The 19,848-nt window shown below is 39.0% G+C and overlaps 1 long non-coding RNA gene across 1 annotated transcript; it reads right to left on the bottom strand.

The window, feature by feature from the left end:
• Positions 1-1,826: 1,826 nt before the first annotated feature.
• On the bottom strand, positions 1,827-4,731 carry LOC132041490 (uncharacterized). Its single transcript, XR_009411074.1, has 4 exons — positions 4,511-4,731; positions 3,697-3,810; positions 2,358-2,872; positions 1,827-2,060 (listed from the first exon to the last, which is right to left on the bottom strand). It is a non-coding gene; the product is annotated as an uncharacterized LOC132041490 (long non-coding RNA).
• Positions 4,732-19,848: the final 15,117 nt, after the last annotated feature.

Raw genomic sequence — 19,848 nt, 5'->3', positions numbered from 1 at the left:
AAACTGCCACAATGCAGATTTTTACGGGAAAAAAAAAACAGCGGTGTCTTGCAGTGCTAAAATGCAGGATTTAACTCACCTTGGCCAATAGAGTTGCTCTGGGTAGATGTACCCTCACCTATTAGGCTGCTTTGAGTAGGTGTACTAGGAGATAAGTAATAAACCTTAATCCCTACTATGAACTGAAGACAATTTCCTGATGCAGCTTTAGATTTTCTATAACATTCCAAAGCTTCCTTTGAATCAATTTTGGTAATCTTAAATCTAGACTAAAGCAGAAAAATGAAACTCACTAAAGTTCAAAGAAAAAAAAGTCACTGAAGTTTAAAACCAAGTGTTGCTAATCAAGCTAAATTAGGTGGAAAGGAGAGTGCAGGCATGGATAATGCAGTTTTGAAACAGAATCAGTTGGCTCAATATGATTCCAAGGCCAATACAAGAAAGAATAATCAGGTGGCAATCACAAACTCAGGAAATCCTGGAAATCTGCAAGTGGCTGTTGCAGTTGGGGAAGACACTAAAATTGATCTTGATGAAGAGTCAACTGCACAGAATTTCCTCAATGCTGCAAGGGATGGGGACTTGTCTCCTAGGCAGATGGAAAGTGGAAAAACAAAAATAAATATCATGCAAGGAAGCACAGCTAGGATGGTAAAATGACTGAGGAATTTGTTCCAAGGCATATACCAATGAGACAGGAAAAGCAAAAGGGGGCAGGACCTGCCACATCAACAAAATCCACAAAATCCAAGAAAATTTGATACCAATGAAGAAAGGGATACTAATGGTGTTTCTTGCAGGTTTCATTCTCATTATGGTGCTGGATGAAACTCATGTTATATGGAAAATCAAGTTTTCCAGGATTTTTAGTAATACTGTTAATATTTGTACCAATGATCTTAATCATTTTGGAAATGATTCGGTTCAAATATGGGCCAAAGTTGATTGCTTTTACTGTTCCATTGATCTTATACTATAGGAAATGATATGGGATTGGTGTTTTCTAATATTGATACAGAAACTTGCATCATTTTTATGGTACAAGGTTATGTATCATTTTATTTCACAAGGTGGATGATGGTTGTTGTTTGTTGTGAGCAAATGGTGTGTATCATTGACTTAGTGCTTACTTGGCTACTGATGATAACCGGTGATATGGGAAAGTTGATGTTTACTGGTTGCAGGAAAAGAGGGAGTTTACTGGTGCTTATACAGAGGTCAAAATGCAGCACTTCATATGGCTCAAAGAAATTGCATATCAAGGTGGAATTTTTGAACTGTTCAAGATACTGGCTCTCAGAATTTGCACTCAGTTGTTGGGAGTAAATATGTTCAGAAAGACTAAGGCTAAGCTGCAGTTTAGAATGCATATGGAGGCAGAAGGTTTCTGATGTGGAGAGGAGATGGGAACACTACCATCATGTTCAAGTCCTATGGTAGGAGAACATGGTGGTAATTATTACTAACTTTTTCTTCTTTTTTGCATGTTTGATCTCTGCATGCAAGCACAAAAACATCAGAAGTTCAGAAAATTTGAAACTTGTTTGTGCTAATGGTCCTAAGTATCTTGGAAATGAATTGGTATAAGCCTGTTTCAAAATTGATATCATACTACTTTCTATTGCTCCTATAGTTATAGGAAACGATATGGAAATATTGTACTTTCATAAAGTTGCTAGTGGGATGTATAGCAGGGTACTATATGGCCATGATCAGCAACAGGATTCTAGGAGTTCAAATTATGCAGTGCTACATATTTATTGTGCCACTAATCCTATTCATCTTGGATATGAAGTGATACAATATTGTTTCGCTAATGGTTACTCTAGTACATGGAATTGGAGCATCTGCTGCTTGTTTTTTTTATAAATAGTAGCATCTTTTTCACATTAGTACACCATGCAGTTCATATGATAATATCAAGTATGCAGCAGTTCAGCAAATGCAGGGGTGCAAGGATAGTATGGCCGAATGATGCACTAAGGGAACAAATTTGGGACATTATTTGTATACATGGATATGAGTATGACCACCTGGGAAGAATAGCAAAGTGCAGTTTACTGAAAGTTGCTGCTGGTTTCACCATGGAATACTTCATCATTTCATTGCACCAGTTTTTTGGTTATTTTAGGATCAAAATCTGGTTTTTATCATTAGTTATTATAATTCAAATTCTAGTTGGTTGGATTTTAGTCAATTGTAGTACCAATTTAAGTCATCTTATAAGGCTTAAGTTGGTCATTAGTTTAATTTTGTATTTTTTATTAGCCACTTTGGCAAGATTTGTAAAGACTTTGTGGATTTGCTTCGAGAACATTTATAAAATTAGCCCTAGGCACTGAAAATGTCCAGTGGACTTTGTCAAAAAAAAAAAAAAAAGGAAACTCACTGAAGTTTCAAGAAACTGGCGCAAACTAAAAGAATTGTAAGAAAAAAACCTTGAAGTAGATATATACAACCGTGCTCGATCAGAAATTCACACAGAACTAAATACAAAATAGAAACTTTTCACCTTAGTCGCCTTAAATTCCAGCCTTAAATTTCCCAAAACAAGAACTTTAGAACAGTGACTCTAATAAATATCATAATGCAGAATATAGCATCCAACAAACAACCCATCGATTATAACTTTGAATTAAATTGTAACTCACAAATCCCTAAACCCAATTTGTCAAATTCAAAATTCACAATTTCAAAAATAGAGATCACGAAACAGAAGTTAAAAACAGAACTCAAGAATCCAACAAGCACAGCTTAAAAATGAGCAAGCAGAAAGGAACTTTAGAGAAGATTACTTGAGGTACTTTTTTTTTTCGAAAGAGAAAGTGAGAATTATATTCTTGAGGGCTCTATTCTTGTTCTTGGGGGCTATCTACGAACAACATGAAGAAAGATTATATAAATCGACAGATTAGGAAACTTTGTTCTTTAATCAATAGCCATCAAAGGCTAATCAGTAGATCAACAAAGTGAAACAAAATAATATCAAATTATAGATACATGTTTAGTCCGAAAAAACACTATAAGGAAAAGAATTAACAACTACAATAGTACATTCATCTAGTTGCACTAATGAACAACGCTCCTACTTATTCAACTAGCCATGAAAACAGCTAATACCAAGACATGTAGGTAAAATCATTTGTTTTCGTCATAGATAACATGTTCTTTCATATAATGTTTCTGGATAAATATTTGAAAGTAGTAAAATTAAAAGCAGATAGGCAGTTGCATTTTATTATAGACTCATATCAATTTCACAAGGACAAGTAAGTCAATTTATATAACAATAAGGACATAAACACTTTTTTTCTTTACAATAGGTAAAATAAGTAATAGACCTTAATCCTTACTATGAACAGAAGACAATTTCCTTATGCAGCTTTAGATTTTCTGTCACATTCCAAAGCAATTTCCTTTGAATCTATTTTTGATAATCTTAAATCTAGACTCACTTCGAATCAAACTAAACTAAAGAAAAAAAGATAAACTAAAGCAAAAAAAAAAAATATGAAACCCACTGAAGTTTCAAGAAATTGGCGCAAAATAAAAGAATTGTGAGAAAAAACCTTGAAATAGGTATATACAATGTTCGATCAGAAATTCACGTAGAACTAAAAATAAAATAGATTCAAAATTCCATGCATATGCATTGATAAATCACAACAAACTGAAATAGCAATTGGCTATCCTTACCTTTTATGTGGAAGAAGAGGTCGTCTTGAATCTCCAATCGATCACTGGGAACGAAAGAGATAAGAAGGTGCCCAACGTTGTAATTCTTTAACCAAACAACTCCTCACTAGGATCCTGTTAATATGAATTATTTCCATGTAGGAACATTAATTCCTAAGCTCTAAAACCATATTTATTTATTTTGAAGACCCAAATTAAAAGAGACATCCAAATCAATGGAAGAAAATCCAAATCAACAAAGAGAACAAATTAAAAACCCACATGTAAGATGGAAGAAAGACCAACAAAGAAATTCAATGAAGTTTGAATACACGCAAAAAACTAAAATTACAACAAATTAAAGATAAAAATGAAATACCCAGCAGCAGGAATGAAGTTTTTACCACTAAAGAGAAGTTTAAAAAGAATTTGCGAATTAAGTTCACCTATACGACACTTCGGCCATGATTTTGTTAAGACTCAGTAGATTTTGACTAAAACCTACCTGATTTTACTCAAACCCTCTCTTATCTATAGCTAGGATAAGATAATATACCAATAAATTCATATAGAGAAATATACATACAGATTTTGAGCAAGAAAAATCATAGGAATAGACCCATTTCACAACAACTACAGAATTTTTTAGGTGTGAGAGATATGTAGAGAAAAAAAAAGGTTTTAGATCCATTTCAAACAAATTTTATTCGTGGGAATAGACCCATTACACAACAAGTACAGATTTTGACCACACAAGAAAAAGATACCAAAATCATCCAAAAATAGCACATTATGAAGCTAATAAAGAGAGAGGAAAACATACTAAGTAATTTACGGAAGGATGATGGCGTTCACATGGTGGAAAACAGTAGATAGACTAAGTGATTTCTCTGATTTTTCTGGGAGTATTTCCTGGTTTTGTGGTGTTTCAAAATAAAAGTGTTGATTTGTGCCCTAGAAAATGTTCTTTTAATTTGGACCTAGCGACGGTTTTAGCAACCCTTTTTAAAATCCGTTGCTAACTAAAACCTAGATTTTTTTTTTTAGGATAAAACTAACGACAGAATATTTGGTTGCTGAGAATATAAATATTTTAGAGATAAATTAAAAGCCCCCGCGATGGATTTCCGTTGCTAAATCCGTCGCTACATATTAATAAATATTGTTGCAACCCTTTTATTGCTAAATCCATAGGGAAAATTTAGGCGCCAAATTGTCCCGCTAAAATTTAGCGACGGAATAAAGTTTCTGTCGCTAATCCGTCGCTATATAATTAGCTAAAATTTTAATTGCTATTTTCGCGACAAAATGATCATTTCGTAGCGAAATCCACCGTTACTTAGCGACAGAATGTGATATGTCGCTAAATTCCGTCGCTAAACGCTGTTTTTTTAGTAGTGCCTCTTGTTTATAAGTGTGGCGCGCTTCACACCTATAAACAAGACTCTACTGGACACGGCTCGTAGACACTCCCTAGGACGAACTGCTCTTATACCACTTTTGTCACGACCCAACTAGAGGGCCATGACGGGCACTCGGAGCTAACACACCGAGCACCTCTAAACATACATCTTATGATCATTTCTGGGTGGACCATAAAGATAGCTCATGGATATCATAATCTGTAAGACATATATCGCAATATAACAAAGACATCTCAGTATAACTTGCGATAATTATGCCCATCATCACCCGCCGTCAAGGCTACTAAAATGTTACACAATGATATGAACCGGTAGGGTTATGAAACGTCTAACTGTACATACATGTCTACGAGCCTCTACATAGGATACAGTGGCCGTGGAGACCAATACCAATAACTGCAGGCTACGAAGTAAGTGGAGCGCTCCGAGATTCCGCCGTTGAAGCTCCTATGGATCGAACCATCTACCCGTCTACCCGCGGGCACGAGCGCGCGGCGTCCACAAGAAAGGACGTCGACGAACAGTGTGCGAGTATGTAAGGCACGAATAATAATATAGTAAGAGATACCGAACATGAAAAATAACATAATGAGAAATATAGAGCATAACATGAGGTAAGGAAATAACCGGTACATATGATTGCCTCTTAAGGCAGATACCATGCATGCTTAACTTTCCTTTCATAAAAACATTTCTCATATACGTATCATCGCTCTATCTCACCTTTAAGGAACAATTATTATAAGGTGAGATCAACAATAATGAATAAAATTGATAAAGTCAAGAAGATAGCTCAATATTCTCACATCATCATTGTTCTCATAACTTGAGACTTTTAACCATAAGATCATCATCATCATAATCATCATAGAAAACATATCATCTTTAGTATCATAAGAAGCATTTAAGAATCATGAACTTCTATCTTTTGGAAGTAAGAAGGTTATGGAAATATATATGGAATCATAGCATAGGAATCATGCGTTTTGAAAGAAAGGGACTAGCCTTAATATACCTTTCGGTCGCCTTAGTCGTTCAACGTTTATTCTTCCAAGCTCGCAACTCTACACGTAAACCATCCATATTATCATTAGGCTTAATACCACACACTTGTCTCAAGCATTCAAATGAAATCTATTTAGAATCTGCCGAAATTCGGGCAGCATCTCCCCTATATTATTTACCTCCTCCAAATACCAAAACAACTCCCAAACAATACCAACAACATCAACAATAATATTAATACCAATATATTCCATAAAACATCCCACACGATGTTTCTCCAATTTTCAAACCAACCATAACAACATCCATAGTACCATAATCAAAGAATTATATTCAATTTAATCTCAAATTAATTCAAAATTCTCTTTCAAACTGACCTCATGGCCATCAATTTCAATTCAACTCTTTATGACTTTTCTCCTATGATTCTTTCCTTTCTAAAAATTGCTAAACCTTTACATCATCTCAATCATGTAAATAATAGTAGGAAAAACATACCTTATAGTGGAAGAACTTCACTTTATTCACCCCTTTCCAAGACTAAGTTCATCACCACCTTGAAGAGAAATAAGAACAATCATCTTCCTTGAATTTTCTTTGAGATTTTGATGTTGATATTCTCTCTTGATGATATGGAAAGGTTGTGGAAGATTATGGAGGGTTATGGAAGTTTATGGAAATTTATGGAGAGTTATGGAAGGTTATAGAACCCTCAAGAGTTCTCAAGAATTCTTTAGAAATATGAAGGACGAGAAGATGGTGAAAATGATGAAAATTAATGGGTTAGAGGGGTATTTATAGGTGTGTGTTGACCCGGGTACTGTAGCACCCGGTTACTGTAGCAGCGTTTTTCTGCTCCGTCCGCCTAACTTGTAACGTCCATAACTCCCTGCTCCGATGTCGTATTGATGAACGGTTTGTTGCGTTAGAAACTAGGCTCGAAGAGATTCATTTTAGGCTTTTGAAACACCATAAAACTCCTTATATACTCAGAGATATACTTCTTCAAAGTTGACCCAAAATTCTGCCCAAAATTCTGTCAAATTTTTCTAAATTTTTGACAAAGTTATTTTCTCCGCTTTGCTTGGTCTCGGAATCTTCCGAAACTCTCCATACATAATATTTATCATTGATCATACTTGATAATAGTCGTTTCCTTTGGTTCCAAGGTTGTCCTTCCCGGTTACGACTTACGAGATCGTAATTCATCCTTTACTTCATTGTTACGTACTTCCCATGGCTTGTACCTTGCAAAACTTTATGGCACGTCTCCGAAACTCCATTAATACGGTGAAGTACGTGGCATGCTCATGATCTAAAAGTGCGAGGTGTAACAAATTCTGGAGGGATCTCCAATGCACTTGCGAAGCATCGATATATGGAAAACCGGATGGACTGACTCTAAATCCGAAGGTAGATCTAACTCATAAGCCACCTGGCCTACCTTGCGTACAATCTCATAAGGCCCAATGTACCGAGGACTAAGTTTTCCCTTCTTACCAAGCCTCATGATGCCCTTCATTGGCGACACCTTCAAGAATACCCAGTACTTCACTTGGAATTCTAAGTCTCGTCGACGATTATCTGCATAAAATTTCTGACGACTCTGAGCTGTTAATAATCGATCCTGGATAAGCTTGACCTTTTCTATGTCTTATTGGATCAAGTCCGGCCCTATTAGTTTAGTTTCTCCCACTCGAACCACCCAATTGGTGATCTGCACTTGCGCCCATATAAAGCCTCATACGGGGCCATTTGGATGCTGGAATGATAACTATTGTTATAAGCAAACTCAATAAGCAGTAGGTGATCATCCCAACTACCTCCAAAATCCAACACACACGCCCGTGGCATATCCGTAAGAGTCTGGATGGTACACTGAGCTTGTCCATCAGTCTGTGGATGAAACGCTGTACTAAGACTCACCTGAGTCCCCAAACCTTCTTGGAAGGACTTCCAGAAATTAGCTGTAAACTGTGTTCCTCTATCGGAAATAATAGATACTGGAACACCATGGAGTCGTACTATCTCTTTGACATAAAGCTTTGCATAATCTTTAGCTGTGTATGTAGTTCTGATTGGTAGGAAATGAGCTGACTTCGTAAGTCGATCCACAATTACACATATAGAATCATACTTACGCTGAGAACGAGGTAAGCCTGCGATGAAATCCATATTAATTACTTCCCATTTCCAAGTCGGGATTTCCATAGCTTGCAACAATCCGCCAAGCTTTTGATGCTCGATCTTCACCTGCTGGCAGTTAGGACATTGAGCCACAAATTCCGCTATGTCTTTCTTCATTCCACTCTACCAATAGATGGATTTAAGATCATGATACATTTTTGTTGCTCCCGGGTGAACAGAATGACGGGAACAATAGGCTTCTTCTAAAATATGACGACGTAATCTGACAACATCGGGAACACACAATCTGCCTCGACATCGGAGAACTCCATCTGTAGAAATCTCAAAGGATGAATTTTTATTCCGAGGAAGTGTATTTCTGTAATGAACTAGTATGGGATCCTCATACTGGCGCTCTTTCACCTCAACTACTAGTGACGAGACAGCTGAATTCTGAATGGTAGCTCCCATACTGCCCGAGTCCATTACCCGAACCCTTAGGCTGGCTAACTGCTGGAGCTCACGAGCTAACTCTCTTTTCTCTGGCTGAACATCACATAAGCTACCCATAGATCGACGGCTAATAGCATCGGCTATGATGTTCGCCTTCCCTGGTTGATAGAAAAGGCTAACATCATAGTCTTTCAATAGCTCCAACCATCGCCTTTGCCGTAAATTCAACTCTTTCTACTTGAAAATATACTAAAGGCTATTGTGATCCATATAAATATCAACATGAACACTATACAAATAATGCCTCCACATTTTCAATGCATGAATCACCATAGCTAGCTCAATATCATAGGTTGGATAGTTTTTCTCATATTTCCGCAACTACCTTGAAGCATAAGCAATCACCTTACCATGCTGCATCAACACACATCCTAACCCAACGCCTGAAGCATCACAATAGACAACATAGCCTTCCGATCCTTCTGGAAGTGTCAGAACCGGGGCCAAAGTCAATCTATTCTTCAACTCTTGAAAACTGCGTTCACAAGCATCCGTCCATTGAAATTTAGCTGCTTTCTGAGTCAGCTTTGTCTATGGTGCGGAGATGGAAGAAAAACCTTCTACAAATCTTCTATTTTTGAGAACCATTTGGCACCTTACAATTGATCAAATAGATCATCAATCCTTGGAAGTGGATATTTATTCTTGATCGTCACCTTATTCAACTGTCTGTAATCAATACACATTCGTAAAGAGCCATCTTTCTTCCTTACAAATAGCACAGGTGCTCCCCACTGCGATGAACTCGGCCTAATAAAGCCTTTCTCAAGCAAGTCCTTCAATTGTTCCTTCAACTCTTTCAACTCTGCAGGAGCCATTCTATAAGAAGGGATATATATGGGCTTAGTATCTGGTAGCACATCAATAGCGAAATCAATCTCCCGCTCAAGTGGAAGGCCTGGAAGCTCATCCGGAAACACATTCGAAAACTCATTCACCACAGGGACAGATTGGAGAGTGGGTGACTCTGCCTCTATATCCTGAACCCGGACTAGGTGATAAATATAGCCTTTAACAATCATCTTCCTCGCCTTGAGATAGGAAATAAACCTACCTCTAGGAGACACCGTACTACGCTTCCATTCTAGAACTGGTTCTCCCGAAAATTAAAAACGAACCATTTTTGTTCTACAATCAACATTGGCATAGCAAGAAGCCAACCAATCCATACACATAATGACATCAAAATCCACCATTTTCAACTCATGTAAATTAGCCATAGTATGATGATCACAAATCACAACTACAGAATTTCTATATACCCGGCTAACTATTACCGGATCACCAACGGGCGTAGATACTTCGAAAGGTTTAATTGACTCAGGTTTCACGCCAAACTGACCAAAGAATATAAGGAGTAACATATGACAATGTAGAGCTTGGATCAATCAATGCATATACATCATGTGAAACTACCGATAATATACATGTGACAATATCAGGGGAGGACTCAAGATCCAGTCGCCCAGCCAGTGCATAAATGTGGTGCTAAGGACCACCCGAACTGGGCGCTCCTCCTCTACCTCTACCATGACTAACTGGTGTCTGTGAGCCTTGCCCCGGAGGATATATAGATGATGAAGACCCAGCTGCTGACCTTATGGGCGGAACCGTACCTCTACTACCTCTTGAGGGACAATCACGTATCATATGGCCTGGCTGACCATAGGCATAGCAAACATCTGAACCTAATCGGCACTGACCCCAATGTAGCTTCCCGCACTGAGTACATCATAGTAGGGGTTATCTTGCCTGGCCCGATTCACCTCTGTACTGAGAACCCGAAGCTCTGAAACTCTGACCCGATCCAAAGTGAATAGTTCTATCAAATCTCTGGCCCACAAATCGTAGAGGAGCACTAGTCGCTAAATGGCCCGAGTGCCTAGAATGCTACTGCCTCTGCCCTCCTCTAAACTCACTAGCCAGACCCTGGGATCTAGCCCTCTTATTATAATCCCTATCATGCTCACGCTCACTTCTTTGCTGTTGTTGCCATTTTTCCAAATTCTGGGCATAGGCCTGAATGCGAGAAATATCCATACCGTCCTGAAGTGAGGCGGTCAAGCACTTATCCATCAAATGTGGCCCTAAGCCACTCCCGGTGGACACGATCTCCTATATCAGCTACCATGGTCGGAGCATACCTAGCCAAAGAATTGAAGTGGAGGCTATACTCTAGGGCACTCATACTTCCTTGTCTAAGATTCAGGAACCTGTCAGCTCTAGCCCGTCGAACCTCTGGTGGCAAGTAGTGTCAGAGGAAAGCATCCACAAACTCTTGCCATACTGGTGGAGGTGCATTGACTCCTATAGAAGACATCCAAACCATATACCAATGAACTGCAATATCTCGCAATCTATGGGAGGCCAACTCTACCGACTGGACATCCAAAACATGCATTAACTGAAGCGTTCTCAACATTCCATCAATAAAGCTTTGAGGGTACTCGTCTGGTTTTGACCTAAAAAATTCTGGAGGGTTCAAACTGATAAAATCACAGGCTCTGGCACTAACAGTTCTGTCACCATGACTCGTACCTTGCCGCTGAGCCTGAACGGCGACTAGCTGAGTTAGCAAATAGATGGCCTTTTTCATCTCTTGGCCTGAGGCATCTGGTGGAGGAACTGGGTTGTCCGAGCTGGGGCTGAAGCTCTCTCATACTCCTCTGAAACAGGCAGCGAGTGAGAGGACCGAGATGGTACCTCATTTTGGGACTCACCCTCCTCTATATCTACCGGCGGTACTCGCTCGGTTCTCCTACCTGCCACTGTCTTGCCCTTTTGGGCTGCTGTAGCTTTTTTCTTTACAGGCATCGCTGAAAACATAACACACGGTTAAGAAAAAGAGAAGGCCATTCATTCTTCAATGTACACAGCCTCCTGTTTATAAGTATGGCGCGCAACACACCCATAAACAAGACTCTACTGGACACGGCTTGGAGACACACCCTAGGACGAACTGCTCTGATACCACTTTTGTCACGACCCAACCGGAGGGCCGAGATGGGCCCCCAGAACTATCCCACCAAGAACCTCTCATCATAACTTCACAATCATATCTAGGTGAGCCACATGGCTAACTCGCAAATCCTATGCATCAATAATACAAATTCCAATGGACTAAGGCACTTTTATATCAACATCATCAACCACTCCCATACATATACACAAGCCGACAAGGTTATCAAAACAATATACAAAATATGAGCCAACAAGGCTGAGAGATATCTAGCTATACAAAACTGTCTACGAGTGTTATATCCCGCGTTTTCAGAACATGAGTTTGACATGTACCTCATCGTAGTAATGAGATGTTTTGAAAGGCACAAGCCATGGAGAGTACGTAACAACGAAGAAAAAGGGTGAATTACGATCTCGTAAGTCGTAATCGGGAAAGAATATTTTAAAACACGGAAACATGGCCATTATTAGTGTAATAAGTGATAAATATCATGTATGGAGAATTTCGAATATTTCGGGATTGAGCAAATTGAAGAAAATAAGTTCGACGAAAATTTGAGAAACGCGGGACGGATTTTAGTCAACTTTGGAGGCGCATATCTCATAGTATATGTGGAGTTTTAAGGTGTTTCAAAATTCTAAAATGAATTTCGTCGAGTCTAGTTTTTAATGCAACAAACCGTTCATTGATAGGACATCGAGTAGAGAATTATAGACGTTACAAATCGAACTCGTCGACGCGAAACAAAGCAATCCCGCTACGGTACATCGCTACGTACCGCCACAAGATCGTAGCCGCAAGAAAACCGACTTCGCATTCCGTTTTTAAGTGGGCGTAAACCCTCTTTTTCAGCACTAAAAAAGTTCCAAAATTTCCGAAAATTCAGCCCTCTCCCTTCCTTTCTACATAATTAAATTGAGGGATTTTATGGCTAATTGAAAGAAAAAGATGGAGATCACAACGGCCATGGTCAAGTTTTGAAGAAGGTTACATGTTGGATTTAAGAGCTTGGCTTCTAAGGTAAGATTCCATTCCCTTTTCCATGTTTTGGAAATGATTAATCTTGGTATGTAATTGGTGGATGTGGAATTGAATGCAAAAATTGTGTAGGTTGATGTTGAAGCTTGTTTGGGCCGTGGGGGAGGGCTGTTTTAAGCTAGAAGTGGTGAGTAAATTTTAATTAGTGTTGTTGTTGTTGTTGTCGTCATGAATCAAATGGTGAAAGTAAAGGGAATTTGATGATTAGAGATGAAGTTACATTTGTTTAGTGGGTTTTTGTTGAATTGAGGGATTAAGGATCGAGATAATGTGTTATGTTGTTGATCTCGTGTAATTGGTGGACTAAGTGTCATTAAAACTTGTGTTGTGTTGATTGTAATTGACGGGCTGTTTTAGAAGCTAATGTGAATCAAATATAGTTTCATGGATTTATGGAAGATAATATTGTCAATGTGTGAATTGTTGGTATGGTTGATGAAATTGAAAAGAAGAAATGTGTTGTTGATTATTTTCTTGAACTTAGCGGATTTCGGGTGAAGTAGTATATTGTTGGATTGCTTTGAATATTATACGGGTTGTTTGAAATGTTCTTGAATCTTGTTTAAATGGTTTGGATTAGTACTTGAACGTATGAATATTGATGTTGGCTTGAATGTATGAAGTTGATTTGAATGTAATTGGAATGTTGTCGAAATATGTGGAGAAGAATTACTAATGTTAGAATGTGTTTGGAATTGATTATTGATATTGTTTATATGGTTGTTGGTATTGTTGTCGAAGATTTGGCCGAGTTGAATTCTCGGGTTGTTGAATTTATAGGGGAAATGTCGCCCAAATTTCAGAGATAAAGTGATAGGCGAAATTGAATTCCTAAGTGCTTATGGCTAATGTTTGGTATGTGATGACGTTATTGCTTGGAGAGCCCGAGACTTAAGTTGGATTAGCTTAGGAAGCGGACGAGGTATGTAAAGCTTACCTTTCCTTCTTTTGGCATGTCTTAGATATGAGTAAGGTATGATATGTTATGAACCTTGGGGGTAATTCTCTTCGAAAAATCCGAACATGTTTATGATTCATATTCGCTTTGTGATGTTGGCATCCTTAATATGGTCAAGCCATGATCCGTATGTCCTTGATATGATTGGATTTGAAATTCTATGTACACGGTTTGTTCCGAAATGATCTTATGTCTTTTGTATGACTAAATTTCAAAAGTTGCATAAAAGTTGGTTTTTAAAAAAGAGTTTTGTTCCTAAACGATTCCGAAAACTACGAACGTCCGTAACTTTCACAAACGAACCGGATGGCCTTGATATGCTCAAAAATGATTCCATGATGTATGATGACTATGTTTTCCATAGGCGGGCTCCGGGCACGGTCGACACCCATCCGTGGGTCCCGCGACTCTCCTTATGTACTTCTAGCGACTTTTGAAAGAACTTAATATGACTACCTTTTCGACCCTCGAGTATGATTATATATTTTTTTGTCGTAGTCTAAAATGTTGATTCGTATACTTATGATTCCCATACGTGACTATGATTTCAAGTTCTATTGATATGTTCCCGAGTGGCATTCTAAGAAAATCTCGATTTTGACTATCAAGTAGGGCTTATAAACGACGATTCGTTTCGATTAACCTATTAAGTCTTTGAAAATGTTTTAAACCGTATTTGGTTACTCTTGATTCGCTCGTTTTCGCATTCGTTATTACTCTTTCGCCGAGTCCCGGTGCTGGCCGTGTTATCGCGCGCACTATGCGATGTTGACCGGGTTCCCGGCCGCGGTATGTGTGTGTATGTGATATTACCGCCGGGGTTCCCGGCCGCGTATGTACGTACGTGATATTACCACCGGGTTCCCCGGCCGCGGTATGTGTGTGACGTGATATTACCGCCGACCCCCGGCCGCGTACGCGCGTATATGCGTGTATATATATGTGATATCGCTCGCCGGGTATTTAGCCGCGTATATGTATACGTGATATCGTCGCCGGGTATTCGGGGCCGCTGTCGTATATGTATATGACATCGCGCCGGGTATTTGGCCGCGTATGTGTATACGTGCTACGCGCCGGGTATTTGGCCGCGGTATGTGTATATGACATGTGATAATATGATGATATGATCTTTTTCGCCGAGTCCCTCACTGAGAGGGCCGGGACACGATACGTGTGCATATGATATGTGATTTTGACACTGATTATGATCACTGCTAATGTCACACTTATATGGTATGTTTGATTTTCCGTATAGACCGAGCGTAAATGTTTTTCAAAAGAAAGCGAAGCATTTTGACATTCTGATTATCCTATTTGTCTTCTGTACCTCTTATGTATGATTTGTATGTCAGATGCAAGCACCTTGGTATTTTGACTATTGTGCTCACTTTCTGTACTCCCCGACTTCTATGAATTCGTTTTCTTCGTACTTTCTCGCTTTGCATACTCGCACATATTCCGCATCGACCCCTTTCTTCTTGGTCCAAGCTTCATGCCGCGCAGTACCCACGTACGAGTAAGATGTTAGCGGAAGACATTCCACCGGATTGGCGAGCTCTCCATTTCCTCCGCAGTGTCGCTTCGTCCGAATGCTTTTGTATGGTATCCGAGATGTTGGTAGAGACTTTGCGTGACAATGTCGGTGTATAAGACGTCGTTTTGTAAGCGGCTATGTAAGCTCAGTATGGTTATGCATTATGTTACAGATTTGTTGTGACTATAGATTTTATTTGATTTGAAAAAGACGAAAGGCATGTTTGTTTTCTGAGAAATTTTCATTATGTGCTTATGTCATGTTTTGCGGGCCCAGTATGATTATGTGTATTACGAAAGTCAGCGGGTTCGCTCGGCCCTAGGTAAGGGTCGGGTGCCCATCATGCCCTATCGGAAATTAGGGTGTGACAACGAGCCTCTACAAAGAGTATGTAACATCACAAAGACGGTACAGGACCCCGCCATGCCCATTTATGTACACAAAAGAATAGTACCAACGGCCGGCAGCCTCAATCAAATGAGCTTCGCTAGGCAATAAATGACTTAAGGTCAAGTCTCGTCTCCGTCCACCTCGCAGCATGAACGCAACGTCCACAAACAAAAGGACGTCAATACGAACAATGTAAGGAATAAGTTGTAACATGATAAAAACATGAAGGGTAACATAAGGTAGAGGAGCTATTTATACCTCTTGAGACGTTCATCATACTCACTTACCCTTTCTCTAAAAAAGACCTCTTACACATATACATACATATATAATAATACCATACCGAACCATATAGGTTCGGTGTTATCCGTACCCGACCGTAATAAGGCTTGGTGTTATCTGTACCTAACTGATCAGTGGTGTGCACGCAATAGATATCATACCAGCCATATAGGCTCGGTGTCACAACATAGCTTCATTTATATATATGAATACACAAGTAAAAGCAACACTGTCATCAACATCACTATACCTTTCCCTAAAAGACCAACTATCGTAGGACGATATCAATGGTATCATAAGAGTATCAAGAATTATGAACTTTAGCACTTCTAGGAATGGGGTCCTCATGGAAGACATTGTGAAATTCATGTATAGGTGTACAACAATAGAATCATGCCTTAAGAAAGAAAGGTTAGCCTTACATACCTTTATGTCTTCTTAACTACTTAACGTTCTTCTCCAAAGCCCGAGAAATCTACATTTAAGAAGATTCATGTCAAGGTTAGGTATCGAAGACACTCTTAAGTTCAAACTAGTATAATTCGTGAGCTAGCAAAAATTGGGCAGCATTTCCCCCCATTTCATCTACTTCTACCAAATTCCAACACAACTCCTAATCAGCAATGACATTATTAAGAATACCATAATTAAGAGAATTCATTCAATCCCTAAAATTCCCTTTCATAATCAACCCATAACAATAACTACAACACAACACCATATGCGCTTGTATACAACACTTCCTCATTATCATTATTACCTTTCATAAGAAGATTGTACTCAAACTATTCCAAAAATTTTAACCGAAGTTAATTTACTACTCAAAATATCATCAAATCCATATTTGGACTTTCTCTTTTACTTTCTTCCCTCAATCAAGTTGTTCAACAACCAAGCATTCTTAATAACATGAAAATAGATGTGGAAACTTACCTTAACCACACAAGAGCAAGCTTTGGATCAACTATTCCACTTGGGTGAAACCCTAACTTCAACAACAAAGAAATTCTTGGACTCTACAACCCTAGTGAGCCTTTCAACACTTGAATCCCTTAATTCTTGCCTTTTGATCTTTGACTTCATTTGAGTTTGGTTGGATATATTTGGGAGAAGGTTCTAGAGCTCTCAAAGACTTGGGAAATGCTGAAAGTGAAATAAATGGGTAAGAGGTCGAATATATATATATATATATATATATATATATATATATATATAACTTAAAAGGAATCTGGCCCAACCCGGGTTTACGGTTAACTTTACGGACCATAAAAATTATACGGTCTGTATAATCGGATCGTAAATCCTGACCAGTGATACGCCCCTTCCTGGAATCAATTTACGGTGGGAGTCAACCAAATATACGGTCCGTAAAAATTATACAGTTTGTATAATTAGATTGTAAATCTTAACCAGTGGTTCACCCTTTTACGGAACCAGTTTACGGTGGAGGGTTGCCAGATATACGGTCTATAAAAATTATATGGTCCGTATATCCAACCGTAAAACCTATTTTTTCTTGAAAACAAATTCTCGTCGATTGTTCAACCTTTAATCCTTCCAATACCTGCTAAACATGAACTTAACCCTTTATAACTATAAGATAAACTTGTTTAATCTCATTTAACCTTGATAACCTCTCGAATCCAAAACTAGAATCATTAACACATGGCGAATCCCAATGTACAAAACCATGGGGCGTAACAAAATAACATAGCCTTCAGATCCTTTTGGAAGTGCCAGAACTGGTGCCGAAATGAATCTGTCCTTCAATGCCTGGAAGCTCCGCTCACAAGCGTCTGTCAACTGGAACTTAGCTGCCTTATGAGTCAGCTTCGTCAGTGGTGTGGAAAGAGAAGAGAAATCTTCTATTAATCTCCTGTAATGACCTATCAAACCTAAAAAACTACGAACCTCTATTAGTATCGTGGGTCTAGGACAATTCTTTACAACTTCAATCTTTTGCGTATAAACCCCGATGCCCTCTTCTGATATAATGTCTACCAAGAAAGCCACAGAGTTCAACTAGAACTCACATTTAGAGAACTTTGCATACAGCTTCCAATCCTGAAGGACTTTGAGTACCGCACGCAAATGTTCTGCATATTCTTCCTCTGATCGGGAGTATACTAGAATATCATAGATAAATATAATCACAAAATGATCTAAGAAAGGTCTAAATATACGGTTCATCAAATCCATAAATAGTGTTGCGGCATTAGTCAAGCCGAATGACATCACACGAAAATCAAAGTGACCATATCTAGTCCTGAAAGTTGTTTTTGGAATGTCTTTCTTTTTGCCCCTAACTTGATGGTAACTCGACCTCAGATCTATCTTCAAGAAACATCTGGCACCCTGTAACTGGTCAAATAAATCATCAATTCTCGGGAGTGGACACTTGTTCTTTATAGTCACCTTATTCAGTTTCCTGTAGTCAATACACATTCATAACGAGCCATCTTTCTTCCTTACAAACAACACAGGTGCTCCTTACGATGATGTACTCTTTCTCGAGCAAGTCCTTCAGCTCTCTCAACTCAAAGATGTGCTATCCCATAAGCAATAGATATCGCTGAGTATCTAGAAAAACATCAATTGCAAAATCAATCTCTCGCTCTGGCGAAAGGCCTGGCATTCGTCTGGAATACATCTGGAAACTCATTAACACTGGAATAGACTGAAAAGCCGGCGACTCTGCTTCTGCATTATGAATTGGAACTATATGATATATATAACCCTTTGCGATCATCATCTTTGCCTTGAGATAGAAAATATACCTACCTCTCAATGAAGTTGTATTACCTTTCCATTCCAGTACTGGCTCTCCTGGAAACTGAAACTGGGCCATATTTGTTCTGCAATCAACATTAGCATAATAAGAGGCCAACCAATCCACTGTGATAATAACATCAAAATCCACTATATCTAACTCAATCAAATCAACTACAGTATGACAATTACAGACAATAATTACACAATCTCTGTATTCTCGTATAGCTATCACGAGATCACTGACAGGTGTAGACACCTCAAATCTAATCGACTCGGGTTCCACCCCAAACTTACCAGCAATAAAAGGAGTAACATATGACAACATAGAACCTGGATCGATCAATGCATATACATTATAGAAGGAGACCGATAGTATATTTGTGACAACATCAGGTGATAACTCAAGATCCTGTCGGCCAGCCAATGCATAAATGCAATTCTGAGGACCGCTGGAACCAGACTCTCCACCTCTGCCTCTACCAAGACCAGCTGGTGTCTAAGAACCCTACCCAGGAGGGCGTACCGATGACGAAGAACAAGCTGCAGATCCTATCGGCTGAACTACACCTCTACCACCCCTCGACTGATAATCTCGCATAATGTGGCCTAGCTAACCACAAGTATAACACACATCCTAACCCAAACGAGATTGTTTGTCGTGCAACTTACCACACTGAGCATATCGCAAAGAGAGATGGCGTCATCTGGATAGAACCACCTCTAAAATGGGAACTGGAAGCCCTAAAACTCTAGCCCGTCTCAAAATAAGTAGGTTTATAAAACCTCAGTCTTGGGAACTGTGAAGGCGCACTACCCGCTGAATAGGCTGAACGCCTAGTGAATTGCTATTTATGATCACCCCGGTACTCACCAAAAGACCCAGAAGATCTAGCTCTCTTGCTCTGACCCTATCACGCTCTCAATCAACCCGCTGCTAGTGTTGCATCCTCTCCTCTAGACCCTGAGCGTATGCCTGAATACGAGAGATATCTATACCCCCTGAAGTGTAGCCATCATGCAATCATTAATCAAATGCAGCCCAAGTCCACTCACAAATCAGTACACCCGATCCTCCATCTCAACTACAATCATGGGTGCATACCTGGCTAGTGAATTATAAAGAAGACTGTACAAACCCGAACACTCATATTCCCCTAACGTAAAT

This window comes from Lycium ferocissimum, unplaced genomic scaffold (genome assembly GCF_029784015.1).
Source record: "Lycium ferocissimum isolate CSIRO_LF1 unplaced genomic scaffold, AGI_CSIRO_Lferr_CH_V1 ctg10472, whole genome shotgun sequence".
NCBI lineage: Eukaryota > Viridiplantae > Streptophyta > Magnoliopsida > Solanales > Solanaceae > Lycium > Lycium ferocissimum.
The sequence above is the reverse complement of the archived record's forward strand: the minus strand, read 5'-3'. Positions and strand labels throughout refer to the sequence as shown.